At 42.2% G+C, this 15,425-nt stretch overlaps 1 long non-coding RNA gene across 2 annotated transcripts; it reads left to right on the top strand.

The window, feature by feature from the left end:
• Positions 1-403: 403 nt before the first annotated feature.
• On the top strand, positions 404-8,777 carry LOC135260531 (uncharacterized). 2 transcript variants are annotated; one of them, XR_010331656.1, is made up of 4 exons: positions 404-1,981; positions 6,189-6,304; positions 6,940-7,049; positions 8,379-8,777. It is a non-coding gene; the product is annotated as an uncharacterized LOC135260531 (long non-coding RNA). The 2 variants fall into 2 exon arrangements; XR_010331655.1 differs by lacking the exon at positions 8,379-8,777 and having other exon boundaries at positions 406-1,981; positions 6,940-7,737.
• Positions 8,778-15,425: the final 6,648 nt, after the last annotated feature.

The following is a 15,425-nucleotide window of genomic DNA, read 5'->3' as shown; positions in this document are numbered from 1 at the left end:
GCAGGTAATCAGAGCACAGGGCACAATTTAGTCAGGAAAATGGCAAGCATTGTTGGGCTGAAGGGCCTGTTCTCGTCGTTATGTTATGTTATTGTTATATTTCCTTCCGAAACATTTCGTGTTATGTTTTGTACGGGAGCACCCGCATTCCGCGAAGAAAGTGGAAATATTTACTTAGCAATTTACTTCAAAAAACACAGGATGTGTGCCAGGGGCCACAGTGGCTCACTCACAATGCATCGCCCGTCATTAAGAATGTTGGATTTGTGTCATGGGAATTTACTGGTGAAATGAGGTAAAAAACACGGAGAGCATTTAAGGCAAGGATGTGGATCGAGGGGGAGGAGGAGGGTGGAGGGGGGAGAGAGAGGGGGGCGGGGGAGTCTGTAATTGCACCCTGAGTTAAACTGGTTGCTAAACAGAGAAACTTGACCCACCTATACCGCAGGAATGTTCTGCAGTGTTTTTTTCTATAGATTCTTGGCATTAAAAAAGAACATATTTTTGTCGGTTAACGCTACCACACAAAGTTTTTTTTTTTTTTTAAATTCCTTTGCATTATATTTAATGGCAGAGGGAATTCATAGCAGAGAGAACACGACTGAATTTACTTGTATTGTTTGAGAATTAGTGCCAGACCTGGGAAAACAACATTCCCAAACAACATTCCCAGACCAGTGAGGGAATATGCAACTGGTTTTCCCAAAGCATAGTTTCAGTTCATGTGTTTGTTAGTTGTTGTTGAAAATATTTGAGATACATAAATTGTTCTAATCTAAAATTTCACTTGCATGTGTTAATTTACATCAGAGGTCTGCAGAGAATGAAAGTACCAGTTTTAGATTAGCATGTCACTAACTGCATAAGCGGCTAAAATCTGACTGGACGATTTCAATATGCCGCACAGAAGCATATGCTAATTAATGTCACAATATCAGTAAAAACATTGACCTTTACTGTACTTATACATCCCCAATATCACTTTCACATTTTGAAAAAAAGAAGAGAAAAAACCTTTGGTCAACATAAAAATTAAGTGGCAGGATAAAATAGATAAATAAATAAATACAATGAACACCTGCAGATTTGCAGAAAATGGTAAGTTCACTTGGCTTTCATTTCATTAGATGTGCTCAGGGAATTTCAATTAAACAGACTGAATATTAGGATGAGCGTACTGTATTCCAAGCCAGTGTTTTTCCTTAATAGCAGCGAATATGACACCAGAAAGATTAAAGATCGGAGAAGACAGTCAGGACTGAAGAGGCAAACGATCAGCGTGATCCAGGCTAAGTATCACAATGACTGTCCCTCATGCACCATAAGAGAAGTGACAAGTTTTTCTGGCCGAAAATTCAGATTTAAATCAATATTTACCCAAAATATCAGCCTGAGCATCCAAAAAGGCATTACAGTAAGTCTAATGGACAAAGTGACGTGTGATTAGACAGTTCACCAGAACGGACTAGGCAGTAAGTTCACATGTTTCTATGTAGCATTATTTTCACCACCTAAAATATACAGGCTTACAATTGCAACTGTTAAAATGAAACACTGAAATGAGACAATCAGCATTGACTGGAATGTGTTTAATCAATCAATCAATCAATCAAGTAATCAATAAATCAATCAATCAGTCAATCAAATTTTATTTATATAGCACCTTTCAGACAAGTAAATGCAGTTCAAAGTGCTTCCCATAGAAAAAACGGTTGACCTGGCCACAGCTGACGGAGGTCACCTGGAGTAGACGCCTGTGCCTTGCGCAAAGAGAACGTAGTGACATCATCAAGGTCATGTGAGGTCAAGCCGGAAGAGAGGCAAACCACAGGGACAGTGCTCGTTAAACCGTTTCTTAATGGTAGCTTTTCCCTTTCCACGTTTTCTCGCGTCTATTCAAATTCTTTAAAAAAAAAAAGAAGCAACCTGGCCTCGTTCGACCGGCGAACACAAGAACATACCGTCGTCGCTGCGCATACCGGTAAGCTTTTATCCGGCACTCAGATGTCAAAACGACAATCAGGCGAAGAATGGGCTTTTAAAAAGTGCGGGGTGCGCGCGCCGATTGCTGCACCGTGCTCTGTCACAGAGCCAGAAGCGACGGTGCTCGGAGGGGCGTGTAATTAAGCCGGCTTGTTTAACGGTTAGCGAATCGCTATTTCCCACAGATTGCAGCAGCTGTTTCCTTGATGGCTTAATGATGTGAGCGGGTTTTTACGAGGCTGGCGCGGGCTGCTGACCAACAGCGGCGCTCAGGAAAGAGCGCGAGCGCTTTTCTTTCTTTTACTTAGTGGCCTGTTGAGTGTAGATTTTCAATGGAAAATAAAAAGCGACTGATAGTTTCAATAGTCCATCAGTCTCCCGTTAAGGAGGTGGTTGAAGTATTTGGACAGTGGACACGATTTTTGTTGTTTCGGCTTTGTTCTCCAGCACATTGAATTACAAATGAATATAACGCTTAAGTGCACAGTATATGTTTGCGTGAAAAGTGCTGTAATTTTTACTTGGTGAAACCGAAATGTATAAAAATTATTTTTTTTTCAATAAAATCTGAGAATCTGCATTTTAACCACATGTGAATTAACATAACATAATGACGAGAATAGGCTATTCAGCCCAGCAATGCTCGCAATTGTTTGATTACTATTCTAAAGTTGTGTGTAAAATTTAGTACAGAGCCAAATCAAGAGAAAAATATGTCTTTGTCTCAAACAACAAATAGTTCACTGTTATATATATATATATATATATTATATATATATATTATATATATACATTTATAAATACAGAATCACACATACAGGAGCTTCAGCTTTTTTTTCTGAAGAACAGCAGGGATCTCAACCTCCAATCTTTGAGGGCCGCAGCGTCTGCCAGTCTCGTGGTACGTCTCTGAACTCAAGCGCCTGTTTTGAGTCATTTTATTGGCCAGAGCCCCTGGACTGGAGTTTGCAATCCCCGGTCTGTAGGTCGGTGGTACAGTAAAAATCCTGCATCCTGCATTTACCCTGCAAAACTTCAGTATCCTAAAGTAATGTGACACGCTCATATTTATAACTGATCAGAAATCTATCGCCGTGTTTCTGTATCTTCCCCTTGACTGTGCTTTACAGATTTCACTTTACAGAGGCCTGCTTTGTAGTTATTATATGCACCTGAATATACAGTGGGTTTGCTGTATGAGAAATCCAAATGCCATGATAGAGCTTTTCGGTGCTCTGTTTACTTTGGTCTAAAATGTGGGCTTCTATTTTTTTTTTTTTTTAATGAATTCATTTAATCAGAAAACTTTTTTAAAAAATTTAGGCTTCTGCTGTAGACTATTCATATCAATTCACCTTCTAAATGCACAGCGTTTCTGTGGGGATTGTGGATATTCAGTGCTGTTTGAGAGTAGTTTGCAGACAGATGCAAATATGATTTGAATGAAGGGAGTCACCACATGATTGAACAGAAGAAAAACCAGTTTAGCAGTTACCTCATGCACTAATGACACAGTGACTGTTTTTCAGACATGTTTTTTTCTTCTCTTTAATAATTACCTGTCTCTCTCTCTCATCACAATAGTGTAATGCATAATTCTGTACATTTGGAGACACACTAATCTAACCATGTGTTCCATGCTGAAAAACAGGTAAAGGTCTCAGATCCTCTAGTTAGCCCCTAGATGAGCAAGTCTCATTGATTGACTGATTGACCATGTTGTTCACAAACCTACACCCTGAGTTGACCATAGGAGGATGGGTTCCCCCCTTGAGCCTGGTTCCTTCTGAGGTTTCTTCCCATTTGCCACAGGGAGTTTCTTCCTTGCCACTGTTGCTTTAGGCTTTACTCTTGTGGGGGTTTAGGCCAGGGTTGTCCGTGAAGCGTATTGTGACAATTGTTTGTGAAATGCGCTATGCAAATACATTTTGATTTGATTTGAAGTCTTCTGCTTGCTTACAAACATGGGCCATTTGATTTTAGTACCATACCATCTTTAGGTGCTCTACACCATCTTTGAAGGACGCTAAATACAACTGATGGCAAATTGAGCCTAGTGTGATTGTTCGATGGTCGATCTGTCCTTTCAGTTTACTTCTCAGTGAGAATTCCGTTCTCTGGTAGCTCAGCGCTATGACTGGTTCATAAAAAACTGAGTCACTGACAGCACATAATTCACTATTTGAGATCAGGAATCTTTGGTATTAAATACAGGTGGAATAATCTACGGGAGTATTGCAGCACACACTCGCTTCTACTTTGTTTGATCTCTCCATCTCCCGTATCTGATCTGGAAGAGTGTGCTGATATGAGGGCCAATAGGAGCACTTGGCACGCACGGTATGCTGGTATTTTGATCAAAGGATTGAATCTGTCAGTCACAGAGAGAGAGAGAGGATGGAAGGGTTTGGACAGTTGTAAGCCATACTAGCACAGGGGAGGAAAGCAATTTCTTTTAGGATTTCCTGCCTTTGAAATCAAAACCAGAGTTGTCAATAAGCAGGCAAACAGCACCTTTGTCCACGTTTGGTCAGTGAGCAGAGAGAGAAAATGAAAAATGGGAAGAAAAAAAAACAAAACAAACAAAAGTGCTGCACACCACACCGCTTCTGACGCTACATATGTTAAAGGGGGGAATGAACAGGCACTCAAAATAATATTTCCAGTAGTCGCAGGTCCCAAAATGAACACCGGCAATGACACCGTCATTATCGCAAATCCCCCCCCCCCCCCCCTTCCCGCCGTCCCGCACACCCCCTGGGGCTCAGCGCAGATTACATAAATTTGTGTGCCGTGACAGATTACAGGCTTGTGAGGGCGAACGTGACTCAGGCTCTCTCAAAATGTTCCGTAGCGTCTGCAGCTCGAGGGACGAGAACAAAAAGCCTCATTTGCTTTGTTTTTTTCTTTCCCCCCCATCAAAAAAAAAAAGGGAAAGGCTTTCAAAACGTCTGTCTCATCGCTTCTCTCCCAACCAAAAGTACAGTAGCTGCATTTGTCACCATGACAACAGGCCGCTCTTTATTTATTTTTGGCAGGGAAGATGGCAGTCCCCCACGGTACAGTACGGCGCACGGTTTGTGTATGTTGCCGTTCTGTGGTTACAATGGCCTTCATTTGATTTTTGCAATATCTTGACAACTCTCAAAATTTCGAAAGATTTATAGTGTATACAATAAGGATTTATTGTATACAAGAAGGATCCTCTCCCTCTGTAATTTTGTCACGTACACATGACACAGAGATTTGCTGTTTGAATCACCTTTTTATTAAACTTCAGGCCTCATTTTGTTATGCTGCACACCAACTATATATTACTAAAGCTGCTATAAACATGTAATAAGCAGCTTCATTACCAGCATATAACATTGTTATAACTCATTCACAACTGTGTGTGCAGGAATTCATGCACCAAGGGTTGTTAGTCAATCAGACGATATTGTGTGTTATGTCACAGTTGAAAACAGTGATTTACATGGTCGACTCAGTTGGCGAAGGTACTCGCTACACAAAAATCTATCTCGAGTTTTACACCGTAAAATGTCTTATTCGCGTCAAGACTGGATCGGGTATTCTCTGTCACTCAGTGAAATGTAACCTATCACGGCCGAGTTAACACTACAAAGTATGTGTTGCAGCGTACAGGCTGGACTGCACAAGGTTCGAACCGGAGCAATCTCACAAGGCAAGCATGACAGCAGCAGTGTAATATAATGGGTAAGGAGCTGGGCTTGTAACCTAAAGGTTTGATTCCCCGGTTGGACCCTGCCGTGGTGCCCTTGAGCAAGGTATCTAACCTGCATTGCTTCAGTATATATCCAGCTGTATGAATGGATGCAGCGTGAATGCTGTGTAGAAACTGCGTAAGTTACACTGCACCTGTCCTAATGACGGGGACTGGTGACACTGTAAGAGGGCGGAGGGCTGTGCGGTTGGGAGATTAGGCGGGTATGTTCCAGACTGAGATTTTTAAAAATTAATTAGCAAAAGAGTAAATGTGAAATCGGCACAGAATGCGATTTCTGGGACGTATTACTGGACATCTTACGCCTAGCACTTGTTTATGAACTTTTACTGCAGAATGGTTATTGAAATGGTCATTGCTGTATTGTATGGGGCCGTTTCTTTTTTTCTGAGTGTGTGTGTCATGCGATTCTAGCAATGTATTTGAATGATTTGTGAAAATTTATGCAATGATGATATAGGCACCATGAAGTCCCTCTCACTGACTCACCTGTGTGGATGAAATAATGGGACTGGATCACCTGTGGAGTTGTCATGGTTACAGCAGCAAGAGCATCAGTCGCTGCTGGATGACCAGGTGAGAAGAATTACATTTCAGCTTCTAAAACAAATGATTGATTTTCTTTCTTTATTAATAAAATGGTTAAGTTTTTGGACGGAGTGTAGCACAGTGGGTAAGGAACTTGGCTTGTAACCGAAAAGGTCGTAGGTTCGATTCCCGTGTTGGACACTTCCGTTGTACCCTTGAACAAGGTACTTAACCTGCACTGCTTCAGTATATATCCAGCTGTATAAATGGATACAATGTAAAAAACATACATTACATTACATTACAGGCATTTAGCAGACGCTCTTATCCAGAGCGACTTACACAACTTTTACATAGCATTTTACATTGTATCCATTTATACAGCTGGATATATACTGAAGCAATTCGTTAAGTACTTGCTCAGGTACAACGGCAGTGTCCTACCGGAATCGACTCCTTGATTACAATCTAGTTCCTACCCTGTGCTAACTCGTCAAACTTAACCATTTTATTATAAGAAGAATCAATCATTGTTGCAAGCTGAAATGTTCTTTCATCGGTCATCCAGCAGCGTATGTCTGTGTGTCTGCCTTCACAGGTGATCCATACAAGTGCAAAGTTGTAAATAATAAATAAATAATAAATATACGTGTCATGGTAAATACTGTGTCTGTTGCTTTCAGCGTTGCGGTGCATTGTGGGAAAGCTACCCATAAAGGACGTTTAACTGTGGCTCCGGCAGTGAGAGCAGTGATCTCAGATTGATGGAACCAGATAAGAACACTCATCTCTGGTAATCTAAGACTTTTATTATGCCGCTGATGGCCTGTTGTTTCACACGTGTGATGTCACTGCTTCATTTGATTGCACAGCTGCTCAGTCTTGACCCATATTTAACTGCAGCCCTGTTGCATTGTGGGTGTGTTTGCGCTCCTAGCTCGTGCCATCTGAAGAAAGGACATGTCTGATCAATTTACTGTCAAAGTAAACCCGATAATTCAGTCGTTTAGTGTTCGCTTCAACTGGGGGGAAAAACATCAATGATTGGTTATGATATGGTTTCATTTTAAAAAACAGAAGAACTGCTGTGACTTTTATTGTCTGTTTTTTTTTTTTATGCATTTGGGCCTTAGCGTGTTTCATTGCCCTTGTAGCATGTAAATTGAGCGCTCCAAAAACATAACTGAGTCATGCTGAAAGAAAATAATAAAAAATAATACGCCTGTAAATTCAACATTTTCAGGATAAAACAAAAAGATGTCAAAAAGATTAATCATTAAAATCTTTTAAACCTGCAGTTTCTGCATTAAAACCTACATTTAAAAAACAGTTTCTGCTCAGTAAAATGCTCCGTGAGCATTTAAAATAGTTTAACTCTTTTGTTTGCTTCAGTCAAAGAGAGACGAAGTGTCCTCCATCGCAGCAGAAGGCACTCTGTAAGCATTCGTTTGGCGTAACTTTCACCGTGCGCACGGCAGCTAGGGACGAGTCACCTCAGGCGTCCTAGCAGAGGTCAGAGGTCACGCTAGGTTTCCGTTTAACTCACAGGCTGAGCTGAGACTCCAGGGCAGCGGAAACTTATCGTACCCCCCCCCAATCCCCCCCCCCCCCCCCGGCGTGAGTCACTGCGCCTCTTTGGCGGACCTCCCCGAGAGCGCCGTTTGTTTTTTCGACGTCTGGAGATATTGGAAGTGAAGCGAAACAATGCGTGTCTGGCCCCCCAAATCCGAAACTGCCGAGAAGTTCCACAACAGTCGGCCATTTGCATTTCAATTGTGTGTGTGACCGATCGGCCTGTCGTGCTCAATCACGCGCCGCCCCCCAGGCTCCCCCCCCACCCCCCCGCCTCCCCCCCAGTGATTAAACATGCATGAGGCTCACGTGGCACATTCCACAGTTTGGATAATTTATCGAATTTATCGAATTGCAGTTCCTTTCGGGGTATTTTACATTTCCCGCAATGCTCATTCCAGCAATACTGAGGCAAAACTCGAATTCAAAGCGAGTGTGCTCTACGACACTTATCTGCCTAATATGTTGTGATTATTGTATGAAAATATCAGCAGATATTATAAAATCCCTCTCTTTTGCACTTGACTGAACAAACGCGCTTGTTTTCCAGGAATGGGCGAAGTGATCTGTGTGCTCGTTGGTTTCTGTGACGTGGCGTTACGATCTGCCGCGTTGTGTTGTGAAGCGAAAGCTGCCAGTGTTTGAAGAGATTTAGAAAGTTTGTCTACAACATGTTTGTGCAGGGAAACAGGTCACCCGAGATTTATGCAGGCCTTATTGGACCAAATGCATCCATATGCTTAAATAATGCATGAAAATCAATGTCAGTTCATTTAGGTGACGTAAATTGTAAGTGTGGTCTAAATGTACATCCAAATGCGGTTGAAATCTAAATCAACATGTGAAAAAAAAAATGTATTTGGCCAGGGCTACCATGGGAAGGATATTTAACTTTTATTTCAATGGGCATCTGAATAAATAAATGATGAATAAGGTACATTTTGAAAAATGCGGCAAGTTTGCAAAGTACACACATTTCCTTCAGCTCATTTTTTAGCTTGACAACAAATAGGTGAAAATGATATTCCTTTGCATTTTGGGAATTGTTTTTTGCTTCTTCTTTTTTTTTCAAATAAAGTTGGAAAAAAAAAACCGTTTAGGCCAGTCACAAAGAAGCCACATTTCTTCTTCTTGAGCTTAATCAGGTCATTTAAATGCTATTCTTACTGCTTCTCTTAATGTTTGTGAAAACCAAGAACCTGGCTATGAAACGACATCAAACAAACTTTGATTGTTTGATGAGTTCAGTATACTATAAATATTCAGAAATGGTTCTTTTTTTTCTCCAAATTAAACTAAAAATAAAATCCATGAATATGCATTGAAATCGTCATCAAAACAGGTCCCTGCCGTAATATATACTAGATTATATTGATAATTTTTTTTTATTACTATCACCTTTTAATTAAGCTCAGTGCTTTAGACGAAAGGATCAAAACACCCGCGAAGAAGAAAACAAGATTGAATTAGGGCCCGACGAGAAGTAATCGGCGTTAAAATCAGTCTCTCGGTCTCCCGCGTGCCGCGCAAGATAACAGCGGCTCCCCGCACAGCCCGCGAACGTCGAAAGCAAACTTCAAGGTCCCCCGGTTCGTATAATGGGGAGGAAATGAGGTGGCGGTAACGCTCTCGCGCTTCGCCCCTAACGAGTTTCCTCTGTTTCGCCGCGGAGCGTTTTGGGGGAAGTACCCCCGGGTACGCTCCCCCGGGGCTTTAACCTGCCAGGACGGAATGCGGCCGTGAGCGCCGCTGCGGAACGCGTCGCGGTAGCCGTGGCGATCGCCGCCGTCCGTTCCGTCAGAGCCGCGCTGACCGTGCGCACGCCGTGACGCACTGTTCCGTGTTATACAGGTCCATACTCACACTGTTCCGTGTTATACAGGTCCATACTCACACTGTTCCGTGTTATACAGGTCCATACTCACACTGTTCCGTGTTATACAGGTCCATACTCACACTGTTCCGTGTTATACAGGTCCATACTCACACTGTTCCGTGTTATACAGGTCCATACTCACACTGTTCCGTGTTATACAGGTCCATACTCACACTGTTCCGTGTTATACAGGTCACCATACGTCAACTCACTGTTCCGTGTTATACAGGTCCATACTCCACTGTTCCGTGTTATACAGGTCCATACTCACACTGTTCCGTGTTATACAGGTCCATACTCACACTGTTCCGTGTTATACAGGTCCATACTCACACTGTTCCGTGTTATACAGGTCCATACTCACACTGTTCCGTGTTATGTCCGTTTACAGGTCCATACTCACACTGTTCCGTGTTATACAGGTCCATACTCACACTGTTCCGTGTTATACAGGCCCATACTCACACTGTCAGAGTTCAACTCCGAACATGTACGTGTCCATCGCCGCTGACCTCTAAAGACCTGAAAAACCGTCTCACAGAAATCTGGTTTTTTTTTTTTTTCGACTTTCGGCTGTGTTGTCTTCCCCCCCCCATGCAGAATCTTAGTAAGCACATTAACGTTGCCACAGTTTGATTGCATCTGAAGAATATCTTAACTGCAAGATGTTGATAAGGGTCTGCTGTCAGTGCAGCAGCCGTGTTGATAAATAATGCATCGCATGCATTCAGAGGTTAGCAGAACGCTTCTCTAATTTGCTTCCAAATGATTGTTGCTCTCAATCGCATTCCTGCTTTGCCAAAACGTCTAATCTATTACTGAAGCCATTTACAATTAGCCCATTAGCCTGGCCCAGATCCACGATATTTGGTTCCCAGTGGGGGGATGAGCTTGTTCTTGTTGTTGTTGTTTTTCATAACAAGGGGTCAAGCACTGCGACGTGATTGGTTCCTGTCTGTGAATTATTAATGCTCACTCGCTCAAATACAACATGAATGCTTGGGTGAGGAATGTGTACGGTAGGAAATTAGGCTTTTGTCATGGGGGTGGGGGGTGGGGTAGGGGGATGGGGGGGTGTGCTTAAGAAGGATGATGCATTCCCATGGTGTTTTTGAGCCACCCACATCCAAAACAAATCCATTTTTGGCAAAGCCCTCATCTGGCCCTTTTTGCCCGTCTGTCTCTCCAACGCTGCACCATTGTTCAGTGTGGTGTTCAGAAGACAGCTCTTAACGCAGTAAACGATTGTGCAGCAAGCAGAGAGCAATCAAGCCCTACGGTTGGAGAACACTGGGATTTGCACATGCCTTAACTGAACACTCTAATGCTGATGTCACAATCACTGCCGGTCCCTGGGAGCCGTGGGGTTCTAGAACACTGGCTTAGGATTCTGAAAAAAGCATTGCTATCTATAATTCTCTCCCGTCTGCTCTGTGCAGACATTTTATGCGTATACGGTCTTTTGTACAAGACTTGTCTGAAATGGCTTGGTTTGCAGGGCTGCAAATGAGACCCCTGGCCTCAGTAGGATACCCTGATTAAATAAAGGTTTAAATAAATAAATAAATAAATTCAAAAAACGTACTCTTCAAAGAGTTAAGGGTGAGCAGCCAGGGCGAGGAAAGAAGCTCAGTGTCTGCTTTAGTTTCCTGTTCGGAAGAAAGAACTTGAACAGTAGCTGCTATCTGTGCTCTTTCATCATAATCATAAAAACAATGCATTGGATTTGTCTCCAATAATGGCAAAATCATATTTTTGTTATGGGTAATACTGGGAAAGCCAAGGATGATAAATGTAGACCTTTCCTAAGATGGCAGAGCACCTGATGCTTATAAGGTTAAAAACTATCAACATCATATGTTAGGCTTAATGTAAAATGTGTTTTTGTTGTTGTTTTGTTGTCTTTAGTGTTTTTTTATTTTTTAGTGTATTTTATTTATTCATTGTAAGAGGCAATAGATGGATTTGACACAAAATGACACAAAAAATGAAATATGGTAAATACATGTGTATGTGTGTGTGAAGAAAATTTATGATTTTCGTCATCCAGAGAAAAAACTTTGAAAAATGATAATATTTTTGCTTTTGGTTGGTTTTGGGTTGGAGCGATATTTTCTACTCAAAGTAACACTAAATCACTGCTCAACAGTGCTGAATTTTTTCCTCTTACAGCGAGCCCTCTTCGTTTTCTCGAATAAAAAAAAAAAACGGTAGATTAAGAGTCTGAAAGATGCGCGCGCGCGAGGCTGCTTTGCATGTTGGGTAGAAACGTTGAGCTCCTGCCTGCAGGGAGAGCGTGGAGTGGAGAGAGAGGCCGCCCGCCCGTCATGCTCTGGCGAACACCAGGCTGCCCGTGACCTGGGCGGTCCTTCACCCTGAATACTGATCAACGGCATCGCCGAAAATTACCCACAATCCACCTCTCCGTTCCTCTTCGTAAGTACAGCCTAGTGTTTTCAGCTTAGTGCGTCTCAATTCTGTGCCCGCAAAGGATTTTTATTTAGTTTTTTTATTTTTATTTTTATTTTTTTTGCGATTAGAAGGTAACGCAGCACAAGCACTGTTTTTTTTTCGGCTAATGCGCCGCCGACTCTGAGAATGAGCTTCCTGCTCCAGCCGAACTGGCTGTTCAGAGAGGAACCACTTTTGCAGTACTCGACGCAGGCTCTTTCATTTGGGGGCAAACCGGACTGAATCGACAACAAAACAGCGTTTTTTTTTTTTTTTTGGCCGTTCAGTTCAGAAAGCAGTTAGCAGCTAGCTTCTGTGTGAATCAAATACAAGGTGCATAAAATGTCAATAACAGCTCTAAGCAGCCGGGTTAGGTCAACCTGTTTGGCACAGACCATTCTGCCATTGTTCACAAAGCAGAGGAAACATATGATTAATTCCTACACTGATTCCTGGTTACAGTACAAACAGACATTTAAGGACATTACATAAGGGGATTCTTCATTCATTATTTATTTCCTTAATGAGTGGCTAATCAGTATTTCTTAGCACCTCCTCCCCCCCCCCCCCCACACACACACACACACACACATCACATACATATTCACAAACAGCTGTTTTTCAATTATAAAAATACATATGTATAATTAATTGCATATTACAAAAGAGTCTCACATTGTTTGTACAAGTGAATATACAGATCATGACATAAATATTTCAGGCAAACATCTGTCTAATTTGTGCAAAGTGATTATCGAGTCAGACGTCGGTAAACAAGCTCACTGGCGAAGCCCGGTGAAGCCATTTTAACTGTCAGACAGGCAAACCTCGCCGTCTGCATGCTGACTAATGCCAGCGTCAGGTAACGATGGAAAACAAAAAGCTTAAAGAGAAGGAAAAACAAAACAGAAGTGTGGCGTTGCATGACAATAATCCCAAATCGACAAGTCAAAGCCAAGACAGCTTCTGCACCTCACAGGAATAGGAAATGAAGGCCTTGCAAACCTAGCGGTCTGCAGGGCGGTCATTATCAGTGATTTGTTGATTTTGTGACGCAAATAGTGTGTTGTCTGTTATGTCCCCCAGCCCTCTTGCTGGTGCCCCTAGTGGCGATCGGTTCCTTTGCTTTTCCTTCGTCCATTTATTTAATTGGACGATTGGCAGCGCCTGATGGAAGCCCTTTATGACGAGCCCTGTGATGTCATAGAGGGGAGTCACCGCGACAACCCTCTGGGTTCCACGCTGCCAATGTTCCGTTTTGCATTTCAAACACAACAGTTGCTAAAAATGCACTTTGTTTTTAGTTCTCCTCCTGAAGTTGGATATTTGAAATATAATCCCGAGCATCAGCCCTAAGCCCCGGGCCCATCTCCAGCGAATTCTACTCCATTTTCGCTGAAATTTCACATACGCAATTACCAGGCTGTGGAAACAAATCGAAAATTCAAATAACATTGACAAACAGCGGGAAAGAGGCCTGTTCTGCCCTTCGGAAGGTGCGTCTGCGGAAAAACAGGCGGGTTACCACGGTAATTTGCAGACATGACTCACGCACACTTTCCAAGCACGCAGAAAATAGACGCAAATCCCTCCCCTCACAGCCACTGTGGACGTAAGATTTATTGAGAATAATGACAAAAAATAAAACCTCTGTTGAGTTTAATTTTTAATGTCAATTTACTTTTACCTCCACTTTGAGTAAGTGTGTTAACTAAAATGGAAAGAGAGAGACTGAGAGATAGGGAACTTTGAGAGAGAACATCATTTTTTTTTTTTTTTTTTTACACTACAGGTTTTTAGAGTTTTTTAGAGTTCACTTTTTCAATACTATTCACAGTTTTCCGTACCATGTGCAGCTTAGCACGACAGTTCATTTCACACCCAAAATGCACCAAAACTCCTAAAATACTGCAAAATATGTCTCAAAATATGTCTTAAAGAACAGAGGTACAGTGATACATCCTTACAATGCGTATGCACAGTCAAGCCTCTCCATATCAAGGCTCACGTATGCCAAACCAACATTGACCTTCAGACAGGGATTGAGGGATTGTCTGCCCCAGTGCATCCTGGGAGCCCTAAAGAGCAGTTGGATTGGTGTTGTTCGCTTTTGAAGGGGCTGGTGGGAACTGTAGGTCAGGAAGGAAGGGACCCACAGGTGTGTCTACAAATACCAGCACTAAAACAATAGAGCACTCCCCCAAATCAGCCCCCCAGATGTAATGTGTTTACAATGTGTGTGAGAGAGTGCGTGTGTGTGTGTGCGTGTGTGTGTGTGAGAGAGTGCGTGTGTGTGTGAGTGAGTGTGAGAGAGTGCGTGTGTGTGTGTGTGCGAGTGTGAGAGAGTGCTTGTGTGTGTGTGAGTGAGTGTGTGTGTGTGTGGTTAGGGGTGCAGGGGGGACTGAGAGTTTCATGCTAATTACGCTACCCTAGTGTTGAATGAACAGGCATGCAAGATGAAAGCAGGATGAAAACTATTTTAACCATTAATTCTGCAACCAAGTTTCCATTCCATTCCAATCTGCATAAAAGCATGTTTCAGTTATAAAGTAACTGGATCCAACTCAATTTGTGCAGTACTTTGTTTATTTGCATGTCATTTTATTAATGTGATATGCATATAAAAATTAAACAAAAAAAGTAATTTTCCAAATTTAGAAAAAAAAATATTAGTGTAGAAGGCCATTCTTGCCACTTCATTAACAGGACCGTTTAATTATCTTTGGAGCCCTTGCTGCTAGTTAAAATTCACGCTGGTCTCGCGCAAACATTAAACTGCGATTATAACATCGCTCGTGATTGATCATTGCTACATAATGAGCAGCTTACCATCATAAAGCGTTCAGTGATGGCACGCTGCTCAACATTGTCCGCTGCATTTATCTTTAAAGACAACACGCAGCGGCCGCCGAAACAAGGCATTCATTGGAGGATTAAAGCTCTTCACGCACGAGACTAAACTATTTTCGGTCAACTGACCTGTGCATAACGTTTCAAGGATGTTTTTGATTTTCATGCGAGACGACAGACTGCTGTAAAAAAAGAAAAAAGAAAATCAATGTCATGCGCAAACTGGCATCCGCTGTTCACACGCAGATGAAGAAGCTTTCGCGGGAAGGTCAGTGATTGTTATATACGGAAAACAAACTGAACTTGCACTGCGCTCTGGAAAGCAAGAAGAAGCAGTCAGCAGTGCCATTGGCCAAGATGTATGGAACACATGAGATTCAACAGCCACGCTCCTCTCAGCCTTCAAAGGATCGCTTTAAC

This window comes from Anguilla rostrata, chromosome 8, assembly GCF_018555375.3.
Source record: "Anguilla rostrata isolate EN2019 chromosome 8, ASM1855537v3, whole genome shotgun sequence".
Classification (NCBI taxonomy): domain Eukaryota; kingdom Metazoa; phylum Chordata; class Actinopteri; order Anguilliformes; family Anguillidae; genus Anguilla; species Anguilla rostrata.
Note: the sequence above shows the minus strand (reverse complement) of the source record. Positions and strands in the feature narration are given on the sequence as shown.